The sequence below is a fragment of the Apodemus sylvaticus genome, chromosome 7 (genome assembly GCF_947179515.1).
Source record: "Apodemus sylvaticus chromosome 7, mApoSyl1.1, whole genome shotgun sequence".
NCBI lineage: Eukaryota > Metazoa > Chordata > Mammalia > Rodentia > Muridae > Apodemus > Apodemus sylvaticus.
In genome coordinates, this window is record NC_067478.1 from 43,628,045 (window position 1) to 43,654,109 (window position 26,065).

The window sequence follows — 26,065 nt, forward strand, 5'->3', positions numbered from 1 at the left end:
ACTGAGGTGAAATATTCGGGGAAGTGTTTTCTGAGAGCACAGAGGCTGTGTTCCAGAGATAGCCACAGTTGTACTTTGTGCTGCGGCTGGACTTGGTACTCGTTTTGAAGGCATGAAGGGGTTATCAAGAGCAGCTGAGGCTCAGCACTGTGAGAGGCCATGGAAGGCCATTGGTGAAGTTGCAACCCTAGTTGCAATTGACGGCCCAGGACTTAAGGGGTCATGCATAGGAGTTGAGGCTTGGTACCATGAAGAGAGCCTATGAGAGGCTACTGGTAAAGCCTATTTACAACAGAAAACAGCAGTGTTTTGGAGATGCCAGTGCCATGTGATGACCACCAAGAACAGCAGTAGTAGTCGAGTACAGGCATCTGGAGCCTAGAAAACACTGTGTGCTACAAAAGGCAGAGCTGGACAAGTGAACCAAGCCCTTAGAGGATCCTGGAAGATCATGAGTTGCATCCCAGACACTGAACCATTGGAGTTTTAGTTTTGCTTTTGATTGTGACTATGCCCTGATATGTTTCCCTCTTGAAGGAAGAAAGTATTTTAGTGGAGCCCAGTTAAGAGACTTTGAATTTTTAAAAGACTGAATTTTAAAAGATATTTGACATTTTAAAGTGGTTGAACTTTTAATATGTAAAGACTGTGGGACTTTTAAAGTTATTTAGATCTTTGGGATGAATAAGAAAATAAGCATTAAGGCTTAACAGTGATGTGTTTGTGTGTCAAGTTGACAAGGGGTCAGTAGTACTGGCTGGTTTTGTGTGTCAACTTGACACAGACTGGAGTTATCACAGAGAAAGGAGTTTCAGTTGGGGAAGTGCCTTCATGAAATCCAACTGTGAGGCATTTTCTCAATTAGTGATCAAGGAGAGAGGGCCCATCCTGCATGGTACTATCTCTGGGTTGGTATTCTTGGGTTCTATAAGAGGGCAGGCTGAGCAAGCCAGGGGAAGCAAGCCAGTAAGAAACATCCCTTCAAGGCCTCTGCATCAACTCCTGCTTCCTGACCTGCTTGAGTTTCAGTCCTGAATTCCTTTGGTGATGAACAGCTGTGTGGAAGTGTAAGTAGAATAAACCCTTTCCTCCCCAACTTGCTTCTTGGTCATGATGTTTGTGTAGGAATAGAAACCCCGACTAAGACATTAGCCCTCTGTCAGAAATAGGGTTGGTGAAGATCTTTTCCCAATTTGTTGGTTGCTGATTTGTCCTTTTGATGGTGTCCTTTGCCTTATAGAAACATTGTAATTTTGTGAGGTCCGATTTGTCAATTCTTGATCTTAGAGCATAAGCTATTGGTGTTCTGTTCAGGAACTTTCCTCCCGTCCCCATGTCCCCAAGGGTCTTCCCCAATTTCTTTTCTATTAGTTTCAGTGTATAAAGTATCTTGGTGTGACTCTAACCAAACAAGTGAAAGATCTGTATGACAAGAACTTCAGGTCTCTGAAGAAGGAAATTGAGGAAGACCTCAGAAAATGGAAAAATCTTCCATGCTCATGGATTGGCAGGATTGATATAGTTAAAATGGCCATCTTGCCAGAAGCAATATACAGATTCAATGCAATCCCCATCAAAATCCCAACTCAGTTCTTCATAGAGTTAGAAAAAGCAATTCTCAAATTCATCTGGAATAACAAAAAACCCAGGATAGATAAAACTATTCTCAACAGTAAAAGAACTTCTGGGAGAATCAGTATCCCAGACCTCAAGCAATACTACAGAGAAATAGTGTTAAAAACTGCATGGTATTGGTACAGTGACAGGCAGGTGGACCAATGGAATAGGATTGAAGACTCAGAAATGAACCCACACTTATGATCACTTGATCTTCGACAAAGGAGCTGAAAACATCTAGAGGAAAAAAGATAGCCTTTTCAACAAATGGTGCTGATTCAATTGGAGATCAGCATGCAGAAGAATGCCAATTGGTCCATTATTATATTCTTGTATTAATCTCAAGTGGATCAAGGACCTCCACATAAAGCCAGACACACTGAAACTAATAGTGGAATGATTTTCTTTCTCGATAGGTTGTGATAGAAAAGTTTTGCTGGGTATAATAGTCTAGGTTGGTATCTTAGTCTCTTAGAGTTTGTAGAGCATCTCTCCAGGCCTTGGCTTTTAGAGTCTCCACTGAGAAATCAGGTGTAATCATAATAAGTCTACCTGTATTGCTTGGTGTCTTACCATTGCAGCTTTTAATATTATTTCTTTGTTCTGCAAGTTTGGTGTTATGATCATTATGTAACATGACAATTTGCTTTCTAATCTAGTCTATTTGTTGTTGTATATGATTTTTGTACCTTGATAGGCAATTTATTCTTTATGTTAGGGAAATATTTCTCTTTGATTTTGTTGAAAATAATTTTGTGCCTTTAACCTCAGTTTCTTCTCCTTCCTCTTTTTTTCCTTTTTTTAACTCAGATTTGATATTTTCATAATGTCCCAAATTTCCTGTATGTTTTGTGCTTGGAATTTTTCAGATTTAATATTTTCTTTGATGGTGGTATCTGTATCTTTTATCTTATCTCCAATCCCTGATATTCTCTCTTTCACCTCTTATTTTGCATTGATTAGTCTAACTTCTGAAGTTTTGTTTGACTCTCTAAATGTTTCATTTTAACTTTTACCCCAATTTCTGTTTCTTTAGTGGAACTTTCTATGTCTGTGTCTTTTATGGAACTGTCTTCATTATTTTATTCCACTGTCTGCGGGCTCACAGAATTCATTAAAGGATTTATTTATATTTTCCTGAACATATTCAAAGTAGTTATTTTGAAATCTTTTTCTTGTATTTCAGCCATATTGTATTTCTCGGGGCCTACTGCAGTAGAATTGGTAGCTTCCAGTGGAGACATACTATCTTAGGTGTAATGATTGTGGCTTTACACTAGTGTCTACAGATCTGGTGTTGGAAGGACTAAAATCCTAGGTGATATTTTCTAGTCTTTATTGGTTGTGTTTTCCTTTCCTAAGTTTCTTTTACCATTTTTTGATCTTAGGAGAGTGGTGTGATTGTAGCTTGCCTGGTAGGGAATGGTTCTGAGTTGCCACTAGGTGTGTTTCTGAGTTACCACTGAAAGTCCTGTGCAGAACATGTATCTAGGTCTTGGGAGCTAACATGAAGGAATTGGGATGGGCTAGAAGCAGAGGTTGAAAATGCTTAAAGGAAGGAGGAAAGCTGGTTCTTCCACACGTTCTTTGGAGTGTCCAGAGAGTAAATGCGGAAATAGAGGACAAACCCCCCAAAATGGTCTGCTACAGGGCTCAATAAAAGACTGTAAAATATATTTTTTAATTCTTTAATTCTATTTGATTTAGTTGTTTGTTTTATCTTAATATTTTATTTATTTACTTATTTATTTAGTGTGTGTGTGTGTGTGTGTGTGTGTGTGTGTGTGTGTATGTGTAACATTGAAACCAGAAGAAGGTGTTGGATTCTCTACAATTAGATTACAAGCAGTTGTGAGCCACTCTAGAACAAGAGAAAGTAATGTTAAAGGCTGACCCGCTTCTCCAGTCCCATTTATTTACTTTTTAATGTAGCATTTGAAGATAAAAGTTAGTGTCTTGCAAAAGTATGTACACTTGCACACATGTATAGTAGACATCCATTTATGTACAATGTTACTATTTTAAATACCAAACTGTAGTCTTCAATCTTTTTTTTATTTTTTATTTTATTTATTTTCTAAATTCTTTGTTTAAATTCCAAATGCTTTCCTCTTTCCCAGTTCCCCCCTCCCCATATGTCCCATAGGCCCTCTTCTTTCCACCCATTCTCCAATCACCCCCTCCCTTTTCTCTGTCCTGGTATTCCCCTACAATGCTGGATCAAGCCTATCCAGGATCAGGGCCCATTCCTTAATTCTTCATGGAAGTCATTTGATATGCTAACTGTGTCTTGGGTATTCAGGGCTTCTGGGTTAATTAATATCCACTTATCAGTGAATGCATTCCATGTGTATTCTTTTGTGATTGGGTTACCTCACTTAGTATGATATTTTAGAGTTCAATCATTTGCTTAAAAATTTCATGAATTCATTGCTTTTAATTGCTGAGTAGTATTCCATTGTGTAAATATACCACATTTTCTGTATCCATTCCTCCAATGAGGGACATCTGGGTTCTTTCCAGCTTCTGGCTATTATAAATAAGGCTACAATGAACATAGTGGAGCATGTGTCCTTATTGCATGCCGGGGAATACTCTGGGTATATGCCCAGGATTGGTATAGCTGGGTCCTCTGGAAGTGTCATGCCCAGTTTTCTGAGGAATAGCCAGACTGATTTCCAGAGTGGTTGTACCATCTTACACTCCCACCAGCAGTGGAGCAATGTTCCTCTTTCCCCATATCCCTGCCAACACCTACTGTCTCCTGAGTTTTTAACCTTAGCCATTCTGACTGGTGTGAGGTGAAATCTCAGGGTTGTTTCGGTTTGCATTTCGCTAATGACTAATGATGTTGAGCATTTCTTAAGGTACTTCTCGTCCCTCTGAATTTCTTCAGGTGAAAATTCTTTGTTTAGCTCTGTACCCCATTTTTAAATAGGGTTATTTGATTCCTTGGGGTCTAACTTCTTGAGTTCTTTGTATATATTGGATATTAGCCCTCTATTCAGTGTAGGATTGGTGAAGATCTTTTCCAAATTTGTTAGTTGCCGTTTTGTCCTTTTGATAGTGTCTTTTGCCTTATAGAAACTTTGTAATTTTATGAGGTCCCATTTGTCAATTCTTGATCTTAGAGCAGAAGCTATTTGTGTTCTATTCAGGAACTTTCCCCCTGTGCCCATGTCCTCAAGGGTCTTCCCAAGTTTCTGTTCTATTAGTTTCAGTGTGTCTGGTTTTATTATGTGGAGGTCCTTGATCCACTTGGAGTCGAGCTTAGTTACAAGGAGATAAGAATGGATCAATTCACATTCTTCTGCATGCTGACCTCCAGTTAGACCAGCACCATTTGTTGAAAAGGCTATCTTTTTTCCACTGGATGTTTTCAGCTCCTTTGTCAAAGATCAAGTGGCCATAAGTATGTGGATGCATTTCTGGGTCTTCAATTCTATTCCATTGGTCCACTTGCCTGTCACTATGCCAATACCATGTAGTTTTAAACACGGTTGCTCTGCAGTATTGCTTGAGGTCTGGGATATTGATTCCTTCAGTTCTTTTACTGTTGAGAATAGCTTTAATTATCCTGGGTTTTTTATTATTCCAGATGAATTTGAGAATTGCTTTTTCTAACTCTATGAAGAGCAGAATTGGGATTTTGATGGGGATTGCATTGAATCTGTATATTGCTTTTGGCAAGATGGCCATTTTAACTATGTTAATCCTGCCAATCCATGAGCATGGAAGATTTTTCCATTTTCTGAGGTCTTCTTTGATTTCCTTTTTCAGAGACATGAAGTTCTTCTCATACAGATCTTTTATTTGTTTGGTTAGAGTCACAGTAGAAACAAAGAGAACCTTACAACGAATCAACAAAACCAGGAGCTGGTTCTTTGAAAAAAATCAATGAGATAGATAAACCCTTAGTCAGACTAACCTAAGGGCACAGAGACAGTATCCAGATTAACAAAATTAGAAATGAAAAGGGAGATACAACAACAGAAACTGAGGAAATTTAAAAAATCATCAGATCGTACTACAAAAGCCTATACTCAACACAACTGGAGAATCTGGAAGAAATGGACAGTTTCCTAGACAGATACCAAACACCAAAATTAAATCAGGATCAAATAGATCATCTAAATAGTCCCATAACCCCTAAAGAAATAAAGGGGTTCATAGAAAGTCTCCCAACCAAAAAAAGCACGGGACCAGATGGCTTTAGTGCCATTAGTGCTATCAGACCTTCAAAGAAGACTTAACACCAATACTCTTCAAACTATTCCACAAAATAGAAACAGAAATATATATATTCAACTTGTGACTCTCCTCTATAATTTCATAGTTATATTATCAATAATGATTCTATTAAATTATAAATTTTGTTATTATTATGAGAATCAGTAGCTATGTATTCACTTATTTTAAATTATAAATCAGTGCAAAACTGTATTTACTATCTACAGAAAGAACCTGTTTAGCCTATGAAAACTTAAGAAGTTATTCAGAAGTTGTTCTTAATCCAAGATTCATTGTTATCGATTGAATATGCACATTCTTTCATGGGGACTGAACCTTGAAAATCTTTAATGAGATTTTTAACTTGAAATATACTGCTTTCAATCATCACTTTGAATCTTTGTTCAAGCATACCCACTTCCCCCTACTTTTTTGTACAAGTTCTCTCTATAATGCTGATTCTCCTGGAAGTTGTTATGTAGATAGACTAAAGTAAAACTCATGATGATGTACCTAACTCTGCATCCCAAGTGCAGGGATTAAAGGTGTATGCTCCTTTACTAACTTTAGTCACTTTTTTGTTTTTTTTTTTGTTTTTTTGAGACAGGGTTTCCCTGTGTAGCCCTAGCTGTCCTGGAACTCACTTTGTAGAGCAGGCTCACCTTGAACTCAGAAATTTGCCTGCCTCTGCCTCCCAAGTGCTGGGATTAAAGGCATGCACCACCACCACCCAGCCAGTTACTTTTTTAAACATTAATTTCTCCAAATTATTAGCCAATTTTTGCCATTGTTTTATAGGTTATATTTAAAAGGAAGTGAATGGTAATATACAACCTTGGGAGGTTGGAGATAGGGGGACCTTCTAGAATGTACCAGAGACCCAGGGGGTGAGAGACACTCAGGATTCAAAGAGAGGGGACTTTAGATTAAGTGCCCAACAGTGAGGAGAGGGAACTTTTAGAGTCTATCTCCAGACAAAAGACAGGGCATTGAGTGGAGGAACGAGGTTGCCATCCCACAGTCAAAAACTCTGACCCAGAATGTTCCTGTCTAAAAGAACTTCAGGGACAAAAATGGAGAAAAGACTAAGGGAAACAAGTCCAGTGGCCAGCCCAAATTGGGATCCCACTCAAGGGGAGGCTTCAAAGCCTAATACTATTACTGATTTTATAGTGTCCTTACAGACAGGAGCCTAGCATGGCTACTCTTCAAGAGGCCTAACAAGCAGCTGACTTAGAAGCAGATACTTACACTCAACCAATGGACAGAATCTGGGGACATGTTTGGTTGAATTAGGAAGAGACTAGAAGAAGCTAAGGAGGGTGACCTCATAGGAAAACCAGCACTCTCAACTTAACCAGACCCCTAAGCTATCTCAGTGAGCCATCAATTAGGCAGCATACACTAGCTGGTTCAAGGCCTCAGACACATACACAGCAGAGGACTGCCTGGTCTGGCCTCAGTGAGAGAAGATGTATCTAACCCTTGAAAGACTTGAGGACCCAGGAAATGGGGAGGCCTGGCAGGGTGTGTGTGTGTTGGGGGGGATCCTACATCTTTTAGAGTTGGTGGAGGAGAAATGGGATGAGGAACTATCAGAGGGGCGAACAGGAAGGGGATAATGACTGGGCCATAAAAAAGATTAAAGATAATAAATAAAAATAAAAATAAAACAATCTATAATAAATTAATAAAATATTATACTTTTTGTTTTTAAGGAACTTCATGTACTATCCTGAATCTAAGTTACAAGCAACAAGGAATTAAATGTGTTTCTTTGACACTGTATTCTGCTTGCTCTTTTGGTCTGAGATTGTTCATGCTTGTCTTGAAAGATGTTTTCTCTCTCTCTCTCTCTCTCTCTCTCTCTCTCTCTCTCTCTCTCTCTCTGTGTGTGTGTGTGTGTGTGTGTGTGTTTTGATTTTAAAAAGTGTGGATGAGATAGTTTCTTACTGTATATAAATTCAAGGCATGTGCAGAAACGTCATTACCAACTTCATTCATAAGTCTTCTGGTCAGAGAGGTTTCAGAGTTTCCAAATGCATCCATAAAGAAGCTGGAGTATCGTTTCTGCCAACTTTTCTTGCTTATATTATGTTGTTTTTTTTTTCCATAAATTTCTCTTTTCCTATTTGAGATGCCATTACAGAATACCATAACCTGTCAGGCTACTAAAAAAATGAGGAAGATAGAGATCATGGTGTGGGCAGGCTTACTGTCCCCTATGGGCTTTCTTTTTGCCTCAATTGGGGCTCCTTTTCAATGGAACCTTCAATTGCAAAGGGGACAAATTTTCCTTTAGGTCTCTCCTCTAAAGGCACCAATCCCACTCTTGGTAGTTTCATCCCATGGTTGAACCATCTCTCCTATATCCCACTCACTTTTTTAATTAATTACCTAGGCTGACAAGATTTTAATAGAATTTGAAGAGAAAACCATGTCAACTGCCTTTTATTATTATTTTTTATAGTATTCTAAGAAGAACAGGGAAGTCCAAAAGATTCTTCTGGGCTGCCAGAAATTTTCTATGCATTTGCCAGGGTTTGAACTGATAGCACTTTCTAAGAATGCATGCATTCCCCAAATCTTTGGATTAAGCAATTATAAAAGAGTCGTTCATCATTGCTTTCCTAAACAGTACTATGGGCTTTAAAATGATTTCAAAAGCATGAGGAAATGACAAAACGTTCATTGAGTGAGATGACAAAATATGATTAGATAATTCAACTGAACTTAATTTATTCTAGGCCAGTGATGTGTTCGAAGGAATTTGATTTTTCACCAAGAAAATGGAGTCATTTTAGAAGAAGAATTTCATGGGTTTCCAAGGAAATTTGAGCTTACAACTCTATTTTAGTGAGGAGTTCTATTGTTTAAAAACAAACAGCTGTACAAACTAAAACTGAAGACCTGTATGTTTCCATGTCTAAATCCTTGAATCTTTTTCCTATTGTTTATTTTAATGCTAGTTTTAATCTACTATATCCCTTAAGTTTGTCAAGAACTTATCATTGTGAGAACAGAGGAATAAACATTAAAATGTGTTGTTCATTTTCCCCAATTATACTCTTCATTGTTTTTCTCAGCATATTTTAATTTTATTCTTAGTCTTCCAAAAAACCAATAACAATGTCAAATGATAGAGAGTTAACACAAGTCTCTGCTTCTCTTTGTAAGATCAGGTGACTGAAAACGTGTCATTCATCCATTGCAGAGATGGGTTGGACCTCTATAAATCTAGAAAACTTGCTAATGTCATAAAAAATAACAAATACCCCCCAACCATCTCTCTTTATTTTGCACAGTACAGAGGTTAATTTTAAATTTTTAAATTTATTTATTTTTTATATTTATTTTGTTATTCTGATTGTTTTCATCTGGCCAGCTCTTTTGATATTAGGCACTCTGTTATTTTTAGTCTCATCTAGTTTAATACTCTAAGTTTTCTGTGGGGGTTCCTTAATATTACAGAAATGTGTTAATTGATAATTGAGGTATTAGCTACTTTTAAGCATTGACTTAACTATGAAGTCCAGACTCCCTATTTATTTATTTATTGTTTTTACTTAGTACTTGATAAAGATATAATTACATCATTCTACCTCCTCCATATAGCCACTCCCATGTCATCAACACTAGCTCCTGTCAAATGTATGCCCTCTTTTTCCTTATTTTTACATTTATAATTTGTATATGTGAATAACTATATAAATGAAACCAATTGAGTTGGTTTAGTGTTATTTGTTCATATATGATTTCAGGGATGGCCATTTAGTATTATATAATTACTTTGGATGTGCACCATCTTGAAAGATGTTCTCTCTCTCTCTCTCTCTCTCTCACTCTCTCTTTCTCTCTCTCTCTCTCTCTCTCTCTCTCTCTCTCTCTGTGTGTGTGTGTGTGTGTTTTGATTTTAAAAAGTGTGGATGAGATATTTTCTTGAGAAACCTAATTCTCCTTCCCTCAGCAGTCATTAATTTTCTGCAGCTCTTGATCTGTTACTGAAGCCTTGTGTGATTTATTCCATTCATATTAGTATGTCAGCTGGTGTTATCACTGTTCAGGTCTTTAGTGGCCAGACTAAAGTTTTTTGAGAATGTAATTTCCCTGTCATAGCTGGAAGACACAATCCCAAATCAGAGTTCCTGGCCCTTCAGCTATTCCAATCTTTCTACCCATTCTTTTCTGATGTTCCCTGAACTTTAAGTATATGAGATGTGTTGTTAATGTATCAATAAAAATTTTGTATTCCACAGTCAATTGTACTCTTAATTTTGATCAGCTGTAGCTTCCTATAATTTTCCTTATGCTGCAAATTATACCTTCTTTGATTAGGTGAAACCTATGCTTATCTTTGAGTATATGAATTAATATTTACAATGAAGTTAGGACTTATACTGCTTTAGGGAAGTGGCATTAGTAAGTTTTCCATTAAGGTCTATGACCTTAATAAGAACAGGTAGTTTATTAGGTTCAATACCAGGCCTGATTTACCTCTTGTTGAGCAGGCCTTAAATCCAATTAGACAGCTGTTGGATACTGCCAAGTCTTAAGTGCCACTATTTAACTTTCGAAGATATCTTCCCATGATAGTTCATAGGGGACACAGCTGAGTAGGACCACTAATTGCTTTCCTCCCTTAGTAGCTTGCATATCACCTTAATCTCCATTTTTTTTTGATTCCTGAATGGTAGCTCAGCTTATTGTAGAGTAGGTGGACCATAGTCACACTTTAAACTCTTACTGTTAATTAGTATGAATTTTTAGTTATCTTGCCATGAATCACAATAAAACAATCTGTGAAGAAAACTTCTCATCGCAAGGGAAGGAACTATGTATGACTTTTATGTTTCCTAAGCTTTGTGGATTTCTATGGCCATTTAAATGGTCATCGAAGACCTTCACTTATTGGTAGAAAACAGAATAGAGAAATTGGATGGTGAAAACGAGGTGGACTTACAGGTTGGAAAAGCCATTAATTTTAATTTGGATAATTCATGTTATATAGACTTGAGTAATAGTCATTTTGATTACTCTACAATAATCAACTTTGTCCCCATTACAAGGCACAATACTAAAATCGAAAGCATGGTAATGGCTTCTTGCTTTCTAGCTGTCATCATTGTCTAAAGAATGAGTATTAACAATAATAAATTTTGACATGTCTTGATAAGGAATCAAACAGGGTGAAGGAACAGCCAAAGTACAGATCCTTATGTCTTATTCTGAGCCATTCCTGTTGCACTTCTATGAGAAAATTTCAGGCATTATGTTCAAGAAACAGAAAGAAAAGGTAGAATCAAAGATTTCTTGCATGAAAGAAAGCCAGCATCAGGTATATATGATAGCACAAAACATCTAAACAGAAAGCTATGGATAGGACTGCATCAGAGTGCAGAATAGGCTCACTCTGTAGGAGGAAGGAAAAGGACATAAGCATTCTCCATCTTTTATGGAACTGGAAGGGAATTTAGTTGTCCAAATCCATAAAAATCCACACAAAGCAATATCTATCATGTAACAAAAAAGTGTTGCCTACATGTGATGAGTAATACGGAAACAGAGTTTGTAGTGACACTGCTTTAACAACCTTGCAAACAAGTTGCATTCATTTTTCTTTTCTTTTCTTTTTTTTGTTGTTATCTACAGTCCAAATAGCTAAAAACCTAAAGAGGGGTTGATGTAGTTCATGGTTTCTAGATCTAAGTCCACCATTTCCTGAACCCATTATTGACCAAAGCGTTATGGTGGTAGGAGGTAGCAGCAGACAGAGAACATGCAAAAGTGGGGTGGGTGTATAACCTTCTAAATCTTACTCATCCTCTATTATTAAATGCATATTTGATTGTCTTATTTCTACCAACAAGTCTCTGTAGCTCCACAAAGTAGTTCCACTGGCTGAAAGAAATGTTCAGATCTAGTAGGGACATTGAACATTCCAATCATAACACAGATTTCCAGGCTGAAATCCGGACACCGTTCTCAAGATAGCTTTGTGATTTGCAGACAAATTACTTTGCCTACTAAAAACTCTAATAACCTGGCTATGCCATGAAAGTGCTAATAGGACTTAATTTATAAGACTGTATTGAGAATTAAATACTTAATTCATGAGTGAACATGTAACTTGCATGTATGTTTTAAACTCTCATCATAAAGAAAAGTTTCTGGAACTCAGAGAAACATTAATGTACTGAAAGAAGCTAGATTAGAAATTGTAGGAATTATATCTCTTCTCATACCATATATACTTCCATACTAAAGGCAAAGAGGTACTGACGCATGGCCAGCTTGCCAAAGCGATCATCTTCAATCATCAATGTAGCTTATCTGAGTAAATAGTTTCTGAAGAGAGAGACTTTTTGCAATGCTACTCAAAGGTAGGAGGAACACTGGCTATTTTGTGTGATACTGAAGAAACTTATAATTTTATGACTAATCTGAAAGGGATAAGATATAAATGTGGGCATAATAGCATGTGCTTGGGAGAGGGAAGGAGTTTTATAAAGGAATGAATCATTTGGATTCATTTCAGTTCAGACTGAAAGTCCCTGTAATTTAGATCAATCAGCTTTCTGGTTCTCTTGAACACCTCATTTCTATATTATGGGAAGGTTGGTGAGGCCAGAGTAATGACTGCAAAAAGCAATTCTCTGGAGCCCAGGTGGCCCCCATCAGTTGGTGGAGACATCTTGAGTGGCATGCTTACTCTACTTCTCAGGCTTCACTCAGAAATGAAGAAATACCATCATGATTTTTCAGTAATACTTACTTGTGTGAAGGTTTAGTTCCTACACATGTACAAACAAAACTGCATCTTTGGTATCAAACACAGATTAAGCAACCCTTATGGAAAATGCTCTGACAGGGTCTTTCAGCTCTCAGATGGTTATGTGCATGTATTTTGTTTGCTGTTTCCTGTTTATTAATTTTTTGTTTTGACTTATTACATGAAGCTGGGTGTGCAATTTGTCGCTTGACATAATGTAAAACACTTTGAAAGTTTTAGATTTGGGGTTTTATCTTTTTTAAAAAATGATAACTTCTGCATTTGTCATTGTTATGCACATTGGTGGTTTATGATTTAGAATCTCTGTCCTCAAGATAATCTATCTACAACACTGTAACAGTAACCAGGTATGTCTTCCTTGATTGGGGGAGTGAGAAGAATAGCAAAGACACTAAACAAATAATCCAGGGACTACTACTTACTCATCCTCTATAAATGCATATCTTCCAGAGGCGTCTCCTGAGTTTGAGAGTCTGTAGATGTCAACAGTCACCTTCCTTGATGAGGAGAGGTCTACAATAGATTTAGTATTTCCTCAAGAATGGAAAAATTCCTATAGCCTCAGTTTAATGGCTGTGCTCTGGCAACAGTCTCTCCCTTTCTTAACACATCACACAGGTAGTAATGATCTACTATAAACATCTAACCAGAGTGTTCTGGTAATTAAACTGGTGAGCATTTTATTTTGCAGAATGACATGAAGCATGGAATATGTGCTATGGTGAATTGTGTAATGTGAAGAATAATTATTTGCAGAATATCTCAGAGATCAAGTATATTGGTAGAGTTTAAAAGCTAAAATCTCTATCTTTAACTTCCCTGTGCATGAGAAAAGGTAAAGGACCAATTATGAATTGTCTATTGGTAGGGGGAGTATTCCTCTGTAGGATTATATTAGCTGGGTGTTTCTATAAGAATGATGATAAACAAGGTTGTAAATTTCTCAATAAAATAGAGAAAATTATGTAAAGAGATGAACAGGAAGGCAGCTGGTATCATGGCAACAGATAAAGAACATACCAGAACTAACTTAGCTGAAAATATTTAACAAAGTACCTGAAATTATGATTTAGGATCTCTTGATTCCTAAACTGCTCAAAAAGGATGAAGAATATGTCTCCAATTTGGCTCATTTTGAAACCTCTCTTCTTCCTCTAGTTCCCTCTCTCAGAGAAGATTCTCCTTCCTTGCCATCTCTGGTTTATTTCTACTCATTTTCTCTGTGTTGTGGCCTCCATGAGAGCCACATAAGCTGCAGTGATGTTTCTGAAAGGATGCCCCTCCTCAGCACTGCATTGAGTACTTTTGGACATCTGAGCAATATTTGTCTGTATGTGTCCTCATGTGAACTGAAAGGGCCTTGGGGATGCCTGAATTTTCTTCATTTTTGTTCTACCTCCCTTCACCAACCCAGCCCCTGGCACCTCTGCTTAATGCAGTGCTCACCATGCAATTGTTGAACTTCTGAGGAATTATAAACAATAGTTCACGCTGACTGAGCATTGCCAAATTCCTTTAATTCATTTCTTCAGTTTGGGTTGTATTAACTGGCTTTTGGGTCCCCGCCTTTCTTCTCAGTATCTTAGAGGATCTTTCGTGGTGCAGTTAAGTTTTTTTTTTCATTTTTGCACTCTTTTTTCATATTTCTGTATGATACTTCTTTTCTTCCTTTCTTAATTCCAACAGAAAAACAACTTCTTTGTATCAGCTATATCCTAGACCACCCCACAAAATAGATATAAGACATAAAAGACTGATACAATTAAGATAATACTGAACTTAAAATGAAAACAAAAAGCACAGAACTAGCTTCTACATGGAGGCCGATTAGGTTATCTGCAGGATTGGAAGAGATGCAGTAGAATCCAAGAATGAGTTCATAGAGGGAATAATGACTGAAGCTGCTGAGAAATAAAAATGCCATTATAGAATAAAAGGATAATAACAATAACATAACTGTAACTAGAGGGATATAATCCGCAGAAATAATGAGAGTAGAGAGAGCATGTCTCAGTCCAGGAAATAAAAAGCTTGCAGATGTGACCAAATTGAACAGTGCAAGTTTCCCATGGAGAGGAATAAAGGATAAGGCAGAATTCAGGCTAATAGTTCCATTGTGCTAATAAGCCCTCCTATCTTTCATTGTGAACTTTTTGTGAGACTGTACAAGATCTTGAGTATTATATTTGCTTCTGGGTAGATGTGAAATGGAAACATAGCAGAGGCAGGAAGACGAGTTAGGATATTCTGCAATGTTCCAGACAAGATGATCAGGATGGTCTAAAGCAACAAGAGATTGTAGAAAAAGAGACTGGCTGATGGGGTTATTCAAGTGTGTGTTCAAGAAGCTGAAGACAGCCAATGGAGAATTTTTTAAAAGAATTAAATCTAGAAAAGTCAAAGAAATTCTACTAGGGAGTTGAAGAAATGAAAAGGGGAACATTTCAATAATTCTGAAAAATGTCTTATTAAGACTGGAGTTATAGTTATAGTCATTTTTGTTTCCATTTCTTCGGGAACCCAATAGTCATGTGCTTCTTTGAGTTTCTTATATTGGAAGGAGTTATTCATGTTGCTAGGGTGGGGGATACATTAGGTACCTTACCCAACTCTGAACACTACAAGCCACAATTCTTTCCAGATAAGAAGAATCCATTCAAGCAATAGTGGCATAACTGTTAGTAGCAACAATTCCCTGCTTGGATATAAGGATTGATTCAAAGAAGGGAATTTATGTCTGACAATGTAAAGTTGAGAAAAATGCATGTTTACAGTATGTAAATGGTATTTATTATTATCATCTTTTAAAATTAACATTTATCTGATTTTTAAGTATTCATCCATATATTTACAGCAAATGCTGTTCTGAGTCTAACGCAGAGAAGATTCTTTCTGCCCTGATTAGCAATGAACATAGAAACTCATAGCCATTCAAGGTTTTAAAAATAAGCAATAACTGAGTATTCAACCATAAAGAGGACATTTGGGTTCCTCTGTCTGAAGTGCAAGTAAAATTATTAAAGATATGATGTAAAGAATATAATTGGAGAAAATATAGGGAAGAACTGCAAATGTCTTCTGGGCTTTATGCAACCAGTGCAATCATGAACTCATAACAGCTATAGTTGTTTGCACTGGGTCTTCACAATGTTGGGAATGTTAGTAGTAATACCTAATGGAAGAAGAGGTCAAGGGGTCCTAACAATGCCTGATAAAATACTGGGTATTGATAATAACCCAGATAATAAGTCATTGTCTTCAGTTGTATAGTTATTGGTGAATCCATGATTGGATATCTCAAAATCCAGAGAGACACAGTCAAGGTAGCTCTCTTCTGGGCCTCAAAACATAACAAAAAGACATGGACATGGGAATGGGACTTGTAAGGAGGATAGTAGAAGGCTGTCAGTATGTATTGCTTGCTTTTATTGTTTTGGTTTGGTTTGGTTTTATTTTGTTTACATGGCATAAGCTAGGGTCATCTGAAAAGAGGGAAACTCAATGGAAAAAAAACCCTATCATCATTTATTGCCCTGTAGGCAAGCCTTTTGGGAATTTTCTTTATTGATGAGTAAGGGCTCAGACTATTATGGGTGGCACTACCTTTGTGCAGGTGTTCCTGAGATGTATAAGAGAGCTAATGGATCAAGTGAAGGGGTAGAGTTTAAGCCAGGAAGTTGCACTCCTTCATGTCTTCTGCATCAGGTCCTGCCTCTGGGTTCCTACACTGACTTCCCTTTAGGATGAAATGTAAGATGTATGATTAAATAAATTCTTTCTGTCCCAAGTTTCATTTGGTCCTGATATTTAGCACAGTAATAGAAACCTAAGACACTGAGGTTGGAATGAGCTATTACACGGCCAGTGTGAGAGTGATCAAAATGCAGTATACACTTGTTTAAAGTTGTCAAAAAATTAATTAAAAACGAAAACTCAAAGTTTCAAGATCATGGCCATTAGACAGCTTCGGTTCTCATATTCTAAGATCATTTTTCATTTCCTGTCATCCTCATTGAATACAGCATGGGTTTCCTTAATGGTACATTACAGCTTGAAAGACAGGATATTTTCTGTTTGTTTCAGCTCTCAGAATTGCCCCCCTTTCCAATTCTCCATTGCATTCTGACGCATGAAGGATTTTTCCACAGAATTACTCGTGCATTGATTTTCTTCCTTCTTTGAAAATCAGTCTAAATTTCATTGACGAAAAACCCTTTCCTTCATCGGTCTCACAGTTATCAAATTTTTACGTAGAGGCATCAAATATAGTTGCAGCAGGTCAGACAAACCCAGATAAAAATTGAGCATGGATTTTATTCCTAATTGCAGTGAAACTAGATGGCCACAGCTACTTAACTAGTTTCACATATCTTTGTGTATCTATTCATTCAATCCTACACAATGTGAATGAGTCATTCCTGCAAGGGCTGCTTTGATCATCTCCTTTTCTGAACCCTGCAGGATGTCTGAGTTTCTGCTTACGTCAAATCAAACTGATCATGAGTCACTCTTTATCTAACTGTCCTTTACTTTCATCATAGGCTGATTGTTCTGCTTAATTCAAACTGGCTGTCTCTTATTCAGGCTCACACATTCTGTTTCACTTCTGGCCATCAGCAGAGCCTTCTGCCCACCTGGCATGTTTCCGCTCCTCTGTGTTCTGCTGGTCCACTAGCTGTTTGCTGCAGGACCCAGTATTCTCTCTCTCTCTCTCTCTCTCTCTCTCTCTCTCTCTCTCTCTCTCTCTCTCTCTCTCTCTCTCTAAAAGATCTCAGCTTTGACCAGGGTAATCATCATCATTCAGAAAAATCTCTCCCTGCTACATGTTTTCCTATTTTCCTATTGCTACCATTGAGTGCATTTATTAACCCATGCATTCACATGTTGATGCATGTATTTATTAATAAACATAAACATATGCTTATCAGGTCTCCCATAGGCATGGCAAGAAACTAGAGATACAGTTATAAAATTCAAGCTATGTTCTAGCCTCAACAGGTTTGCTCTCTAGTATAGGAAATGTTGCTAAAGGATCATCACAACAAATAAACAATCACAATTATATTATTACCAAGGATAGTAGAGTATGGAAAGAGATCGGAATAGGGTACTTAGTTTCATTGAATGAGAAATACTTTCTTTAGAAAATAGCAAATGTTCTCAAGAATTTTAGTTTTTGAAAGACTAGAGAATGACTCTGGCAGACTGACAATGGCCAGGCGCAAAGTCTCTCCTGTGGAAACAAACTCAGGATAGGCAAATGACACTTAAGAGACTGGGAAACGCTGTAGCAATACAAGGAGAGCATTGTATGTATGGTTTTCTTCTTTGGAGGACTCTTTCTGAGCTTCTCTGAGCTACTTGGACCCCATCTGTATCTGTTCCCCATCTGTATCTGTTCCTGTTGCATCTTGAGACTCCAGGAATTTTTTTTTTTAGTTTTGCATGAGGATAAAACTCACATATGTGTACTTACTACCACCTCAGACTTAGTATTTGTCTTTGGAAACTAAGACCATGGTTGGGACTTGAAATGTCTGTAGGTCAGAGAGAACTAAATGTGTGTGTATGTGTGTGTACACAGGTTCATGCACACATATTCTCAGATTGGTTGGGAATTGACTGATTTATTCCATCATTGAAGAGTTCTAAACTGATTTGAAGAACTGGAAATGAAATTGACAAATTACAACAAGATAGAATTTTCTAAGTGGCCATTTTATCTCAGTTAGAAGCAAACATTTCTGGCTGCACATCAACCTGTCTTTTTGCTTGACTGCAGAGCAATGACTTGTATTAGAATGGCCCTGAAACTCGGCACTTCAACAGTATAGTTTGACTCTCTCTCTCTCTCTCTCTCTCTCTCTCTCTCTCTCTCTCTCTCTCTCTCTCTCTCTCTCTCTTGTTAAAGCCCCTTAGTCGGTCTTGGTCCTCAACTAACACTGTCAGCAGCTGCTTATAAATATGGGTAAATGCAAGCAGAATGTTTCTTTTCTTTATGACTTCTATAGCACCTGCCATCAGTCCATAAATGTAGGCTGAATTATTTGCTTGAACCGCTGACCCATCCTTATACTTGCTATTCCCATGTTCACCGTAAATAAGGACAAGCTATGGCACTATAGATGCGGAGACTGAAAGTATGACTAGCAGAAGCCACATGCCAACAACTCCTATGGGCTTCTGATCAATCTAATGCAGAGTCAAGTGCATCTGTGTCGCGACCACCCTCGCCAGCAAGGAATAACGCAACGCAGGAAGATCTTCTTCAAGCAGTTTATTCCCGGGGGGATTAAAGAACACAGACACAGGTCATTTTCCAAGGAGAATGCCTCCCCCCCCCCTTACTGAGAGACCAGCAATATATATACTAGAGGCCAGGGAAAGGAACAGGAAAAATCAATTATAGTCATATGTCAGGCACCTGGGAAGTCCCTACCACACCGGGCAGGAAGGCAGGAATCAAGCTAAGCCATGGGATGTTTTGCTCTCAAGAAACCTGTGCAATCAGCTCAGCTCGGGGTGTTGAGCCAAGCTCTATGGTTCCCAACACATCTGCTTGCATGTCTCAATGATTTTTTAATGGTCATTATCCATACAATAAAGAATAAAACCAGTTAGTAAATAAAGAGCAAACCACATTGTATATCCAAAGACATCAAAACCAGGTTTGAAATAAAAAAGCACACATACACACACTATATGTGGTCTTTATATATGGTGGTTAAAATAGGTATGGTCCCCATAGATTCATGTATTTGAATCCTTGGCCACAGATAGTGGATTAAAGAAGGTTTGGCCTTGTTGAAGGAATTATGTCATTGTGGAGGTGGACTCTGAGGTCAAATATGCTCAAACTATACCAAGTGTGGCGTCCAGTCTCCTTCTGCTACCTGCAGACTGAGATGTAGAACTCGCAGTTCCTTCTCCAGCACGACATCCTGGACACTGCCATGCTTCCCGCCATGATGATAATGGACTAAGCCTGTGGAATTGAAAGCCAGCACCAATTAAATGTTTTTCTTTGTAAGAGTTGCCTTTAACCTGGTGTCTCTTCACAACAACAACAACAGCAAAAAACTCCAAATAAGACAGAGGTTGGTACCAGGGACTGGGTTATTTCTGTTATAGAACTGGGCATGCTTTTGTTTGGAGAAATGTGGACCTGTGGACTTTGGATTATGATAATAGCGGAATGCTTTAAATGGGACTTAATGAACCATCATCATAGAAATTTGGAAGATAGTCATACAATGATTTGAATTGAGGAATGGGGAATTTTAGCATGTTACCTAGAAATCATTCTTGTGATATTTTGATGAAGAATATTGTTGCCTTTTGCCCTTGTCTAAAGAGTCTGCCTGATGATAAGGTAAAGAGATATAGATTAATAGAATTAGCAAAGGAAATCTCAAGACAACCTATTACAGACTTGTTCTGTGGATCATTCTAACAAGGAGTGTTTTAATGAAGCAGAGTAGCAAGCTGAGAAAGGAAAAATACAAAATGCATAGTTCAAGAGATAAATGAGCACCACTGAGTGGGAGGAAGCTAAATTCTATGTTCACAGGGATAAAAAGATTAAAGATATTAAATGGAATTAAGGGGGAAAAGCTTAGGTCCAGACATGGTGAGTGGTATAATGCCAGCACTTAGGAGACAGAGGCATGCAGAACTTTGAGTTCAAGGCCAGCTTGGTCTGCAGAGCAAGTTCCATGTCAGCCAAGCTTATGTAACCATAGAAACAAAGAAAGCCCGTAAAGATGAAATTGAACAAAAGGACAATGTTCAGATCCCAGCAAGCAGCAGAACATGGCAGCTTTAGCCACATGTTTCTGGCTTTAGGGTCAATGATAGAAGGAGGGGGTTATGAAATCTCCTTCTGTAACTAAGGAAAGTTGTCGAGGCAAGGCATGTGTCTGGAGTGCTCTTTCATGGAGGCCCAGAGGGTCCATTGTATGAAGCTGTTGTGTAAAACTGTAAAGATGAGGCCTGTACGGCCTTGGAAACCCTGGAAGTCTCCTAACAAGGAGTGGAAACAGCCCAAGAGAAAGAAGTGTGTTGCAGTCACTAAAACTGAAGGGAGTTGGAGATATAAAGAACATTTGACCTCCAACTTGGAGATGCAGAGTTTGGAGTTTTCCCCACTGGTTTTCAGTCTTTCTTTGGTTCAGTATTTCCTCACTATGTTCCCTTTCCTACATTTTGCAATGCTAATGTCTATCCTGTGCCATGATATGTTGAAAGTGTTTGATCCACTTTTTGATTTTGATTTTATAGAGGATGACATTTAAGAGATTGCATGAGTCTTAGCAAAAAACTTTGAACTTTGAAACAGTATTTAGACTGAGATAAACTATGGGGACTTTTGAACTTAGAATAATACATTCTGTGCTATGTTATGGCTACAAGCGAGTTGAATGTAGTGATTTGAATAGGCATGACTCCCATAGATTCATGTGTTTGAATGCTTGACCATATGGAGTGGATTAGGAGGTATGGCCTTGTTAGAGGAGGCATGAACTTGTCAGAGGACATGTGTCACTGTGGAGGAGAGCTTTGAGGCCAGATATACTCAATTTGCATCTGATATGGCACACAGTCCTATTGTCTGCATATGAAGATATAAAACTTTGAGCTCCATCTCCAGCACCACATCTGCCTAGACACTGCCATGCTTCCCACCATGGGGATAATAAACTAAGCCTCTAAAACTGTAAACCAGCATTAATTAAATGTTTTCTTTTGTAAGAGTTGCCTTCTATCGTGGTGTTTCTGCATAGCATGAAAATCCTAAGGGGGAATATATATATATATGATTCTGAGATGGAGGACTATGTCATGTTCTATCTGTGTATGCCTGTACAAGAAAGACCGTCTTAACGGTGGCAGGTTAAAGGCAGCAAGACCTTGGATTAGACTTAGTTAACTATGAGCATCCCAGAAAAAAAATGCTAGATCCACAGGAAAAATATGTATCTCAGGGTTAAGCTATGGTCATAGTGACCATTACCATTACTATTAATTGACGTTCAACAAGTAAGCAAAGGAAAGCTAAGGAGCTGTGCCATTTAGGGATCCTTAAGTACAGAAGAGCAGTCAATATTAGGATACTCTTCAATAGCACAGCATGATATTAACAACCGGGATACACATAAGGGAAGATCCAAGTTTGTGCCAACTCCATTCTGGTGGTTTGGAACACAAGACAGATTATTGCAACATGGTAATCTGAAAACCTGACTGTAGGCATGGAACAAGGCAAGCCCATGTTTCCTTAATTGAAACCTAATACATGGGGGTCAGTTGTAAACTTCACATTAAGATTCACATTTTGCTTACTTTACAAATGGCCAGTGTTTATTCATTAACAGGAAATGTAGCTTGATGCTAGGTCCAGTGTTTTGGTCTTAAGTTCCCCAACTCTCTTTTGCTCAAAATAAGAGCTGAGATCCAGGCATGTAATTGATTGTTTTGTGTTTTTGCTGTGGAAAAAGAAAGCACATACAGGAATTCAAATAACAGTCTGAAGTATCTAGCTCAGTATGTCAGCTATGTTATATATGGTAAAAATCTAAATATTCCAGCCATTTGTCTGAGTTGACCTAAGTAACATTCTCCAGATGTGCCTGTCTTCTTCTCAATGCCTAAGTGTTTGATCTATTGTCCTAATTTTGTAAGTCATTTCCTTTCAACATACTATGCTCTTTCTGGATATTTTTCAGATTTCATTAAAGGTGATACCAATCACTTTAAATTTGATTTATATTTTTTCTTGTCAATTATTATGAAATAATAATTTGTCACTTCTAATAAAAGTCATCATCAATAAGAGATGTAACAAATCTTTGCATTTGTCATGTGATCCCTGGAAATACTGGTTCTTGGCCTGGAAGTCTGAATTCTAGGCACTGCATTTTATATGAGAGTTAGAAAAAAGTAGTTTGAAAAGTTGATGGGTACATAAAAATCAAGACCTTCTTCCATTTAATGTATAATATGTATTTTAGTTTTACATTAGAAATGTATATATATTATATATAGAAATATAGAAATGTATATATATTATATATATTCTGACACCTGATTAGGTGGTATAGATGTCTCCCATCATTCTTGGATACATGCCTTATCTCCTTTGCCAGGTTTTGGATTCCTTGTAGTCATCTTAATACTTAACCTGATTATCCATGGGAAGCAGTCACAATTGCTTTGGTAAAGAATTAAATTATCCTAAAAATATACTTTTATGAGCACAATCTTTTTATAAGTTGAAAATAGCACAGAGGTCTAAACAAGAAGCCCAGGTGTTCTAAGTATGCATAAATCCTTGGGTAGAAACCTTGTCTTTGAAATTGTAAACTAAAGAAAACAGAGGAAGAGGAGAGGTCACTTTTCTATGTATGTGAACTAATAAGTGGGAAGCTAGCACTGACAATCAAACTTTCAATATTTTGCATTATAGAGAACTTTTGTGGCACTTCATTGGGATACCTATGAGTCTATAAGCACTTCCTGTGCCATGTCCAAATTGTGCTTGAGTTAAAAACTTTTAAAAGGATATTGGCTACCATTTTATATCTCTCTTCCAGCAAATAATTCTCAGAATTCTCAGAGTCCATTCAGAAATGCAAAATCAGGTTAAGGATTTGCTGCCAGAATATTTGAATTTATGCAAAAGGCAAGAGGATGGATTTAGCATAACAGAGACTTAGCCTGTGCAAAAGCAGTCACAACACATGCTTAAACATAAATTCATGATGAGAACTAAGCAAGAAAAAGAACCATATCCACGTCAGTTTGTATTGAATGGTGGGAATTTAGCATGGAACAAAGTGAACTGAGAAGGTTAGAAATCTTACACTTTTTCAAGGGGAGGTAGGGAACAGTCACTAAAACTTATTGCTGTAAAACTCCATTGTAACATTGGTCATATGTAGATTTTTCTGTCATTTCTGCTTGTTATCTCGAAGGAGTTTAATCTCTTCTTTGGTTTTCATGGAGCTTTTGAACAAAGCACTATAGCCTCCAAATATCACTGGGTATCTACACAGTGATAAATGGGTCCCGGAACTATTTGCTTTTCTGTGTATATTGAGGAGAAGCCATGGGAACTGATGCCAAAATATGTAAGTCTTGATAGGGGGACAAAAGCTTCTAGGATCTCTCAAATTTCTCCCTTGTGAAAATCTGTACCAAAGTAAGCACAGATACTCTCAGATACATTTATTTCTCCCAAACATGGATCTGTTCCAAAACCCATGATTTGTAGCCAATATCTTACTATGGGTCTTTATTGTAGTTTATTCCAGTAAAGTAAATATTTATTGATATCCTAATAAACTATGTGTTGATAGATCTGCTTGTAGAGGTGTCTACATGAAGGATAAATGCATTTATTTAAGCTACAGTGGTTGTTCTTGACAACTTGGTGATATCAAATAAACATATATATATTCTATTTTTTTCTCTTTGAACTTACTTTAATACAGGCTACTTTCTTAAGACACTACATATTCTAAGATGGCTTTGAGCTCATGGTAATTCTTTAGCTTCATATCCCTAAGTGTTGAAATTAAACATGTATGCTACATTAAATATTAATTTTTAATAGTTTTCTTCTTATAGAGACTTGTCTTTAATATGTTCAGAGTTGAAGCTAATTTTAGAAAAAAATGGAATCATAACCATACCTGAGAGAAATATGTTAGCATTAAAAGTGAAATGCTACTCCAGTTAAAAGAAATTAAAGAAAAATTGAAAATAAAGAACAACAACAACAACAAAAACTACCTGAATTCTAAAGCTTTCAGACACAAAAGAATACACACTGATAAGTGGATATTAGCCCCAAAGGTCAGAATACCCATTAGACAACCTACAAACCACATGGAGTTTAAGAAGAAGGAAGACCAAAGTGTGGATGCTTCAATCCTTCATAAAAGGGGGAAATAAAATTATCACAGGAGGTAGAGCGAGGGAGGAACTTGGGAGGGAGAGACAGGGGTGGGCAGAATCAGGAATTGGAAGGGACATGAGAGAAGTACAGAGGGTTAGGAAATTGAATAGAAATATGTAGCAGTGGGGCATGGGGAACTAGGAGTAGCCAGTAGAAATTCCCAGAAGCCAGGGAAGCAAGAAGCTCCCAGGACCCAATGGGTATGACAAACTGTAGCCGCCCGCAGCCATGTGTGAACCTGATACCTGGAAAAGAATTCTTGGGATAAACAGGAAGGGGACAAAAGGGAATTGAGTCAAGACAACAGTTGCCGTTAGAGACTGACTTTACTATTATTTAGCCAATATATATATAATGTTTAGAAAACAGCCCTGCCCCCCAATGGCCGCGAATTCCTTGGTTCTTCTTCTCCTCCTCCTCCTCCTCCTCCTCCTCCTCCTCCTCGGCAGATCGCCTGCTTCCAGTCACGCAGGTTTCTGCTGGTCTCCAGGTGAGACTGCCCTGAGGCAGCCTTGGTTGTTAAGGTGAAAGTGGCTGTATTGTTCCCAACAAGGTCCTGAGATAACACCTGCGGAAGGGTGGAGGCTGCAGGCGTGAATGTCACAGCTAAATGCTGTGGGGGAAGGGACAACAAACAAAGGGAAGATAGAACCTATAGAGACCACCACCAGCATGGTTCCCCATTGAGGGATGGAGCCACCCACTCATCTCAAAATTGTTAACCCAGAAATGTTCCTTTCCAAAGGAAAGACAGGGACAAAAAAATGGAAGAGACTGAAGGAAAGGCCATCCAAAGACTGCCCCACATAGAGACTCATCACATCTGCAGACATAAAACTCAAATACTACTGCTGCTGCCAAGAGGTGCTTGCTGACAGGAGCCTGGTATGGCTGTTCCCTGAGAGATTCTACCAGCACCCATCAATTCAGATGCAGATACAGCTAACCATTGGACTGAGCCTGAGGATCTCAATGGTAGAGCTAGGGGAAGGACTGAAGAAGGTGAAGGGGTTTGAAACTTCATAGGAAGAACAACATCAACTAACCAGACCATCAGGAACTCCCAGAAACTAAACCATCAACCAAAGAGTATATATACATGGAGGTATATCCATGGCTCCAGATACATATGTAGCAGAGGATTGCTCTATCTGACATCAATGGGAGGGAGACTTTTGGTCCTGTGGAAGCTTAATGCCCCAGGGAAGAGGAATCCTAGGGCAGGGAGGTGGGAGTAGGTGAATGGGAGGAAGAGCCACCTCATAGAGTGAAAGGGGGAGGGGAGAGAGGGGGTTTGGGATGGGGGTTTATGGAGGGGTAACCTGGAAGAGGTATATCATTTGAAATGTAAATGAATAAAATGATTAATAAAAAATATAAAGGAAAGAAAAAAAGATTTTGATACTGAAGGCTCAGTGGAAGGAGATGTGACCTTATTTGTTAGGGAACCAAGGAAACACTTCCCTTAG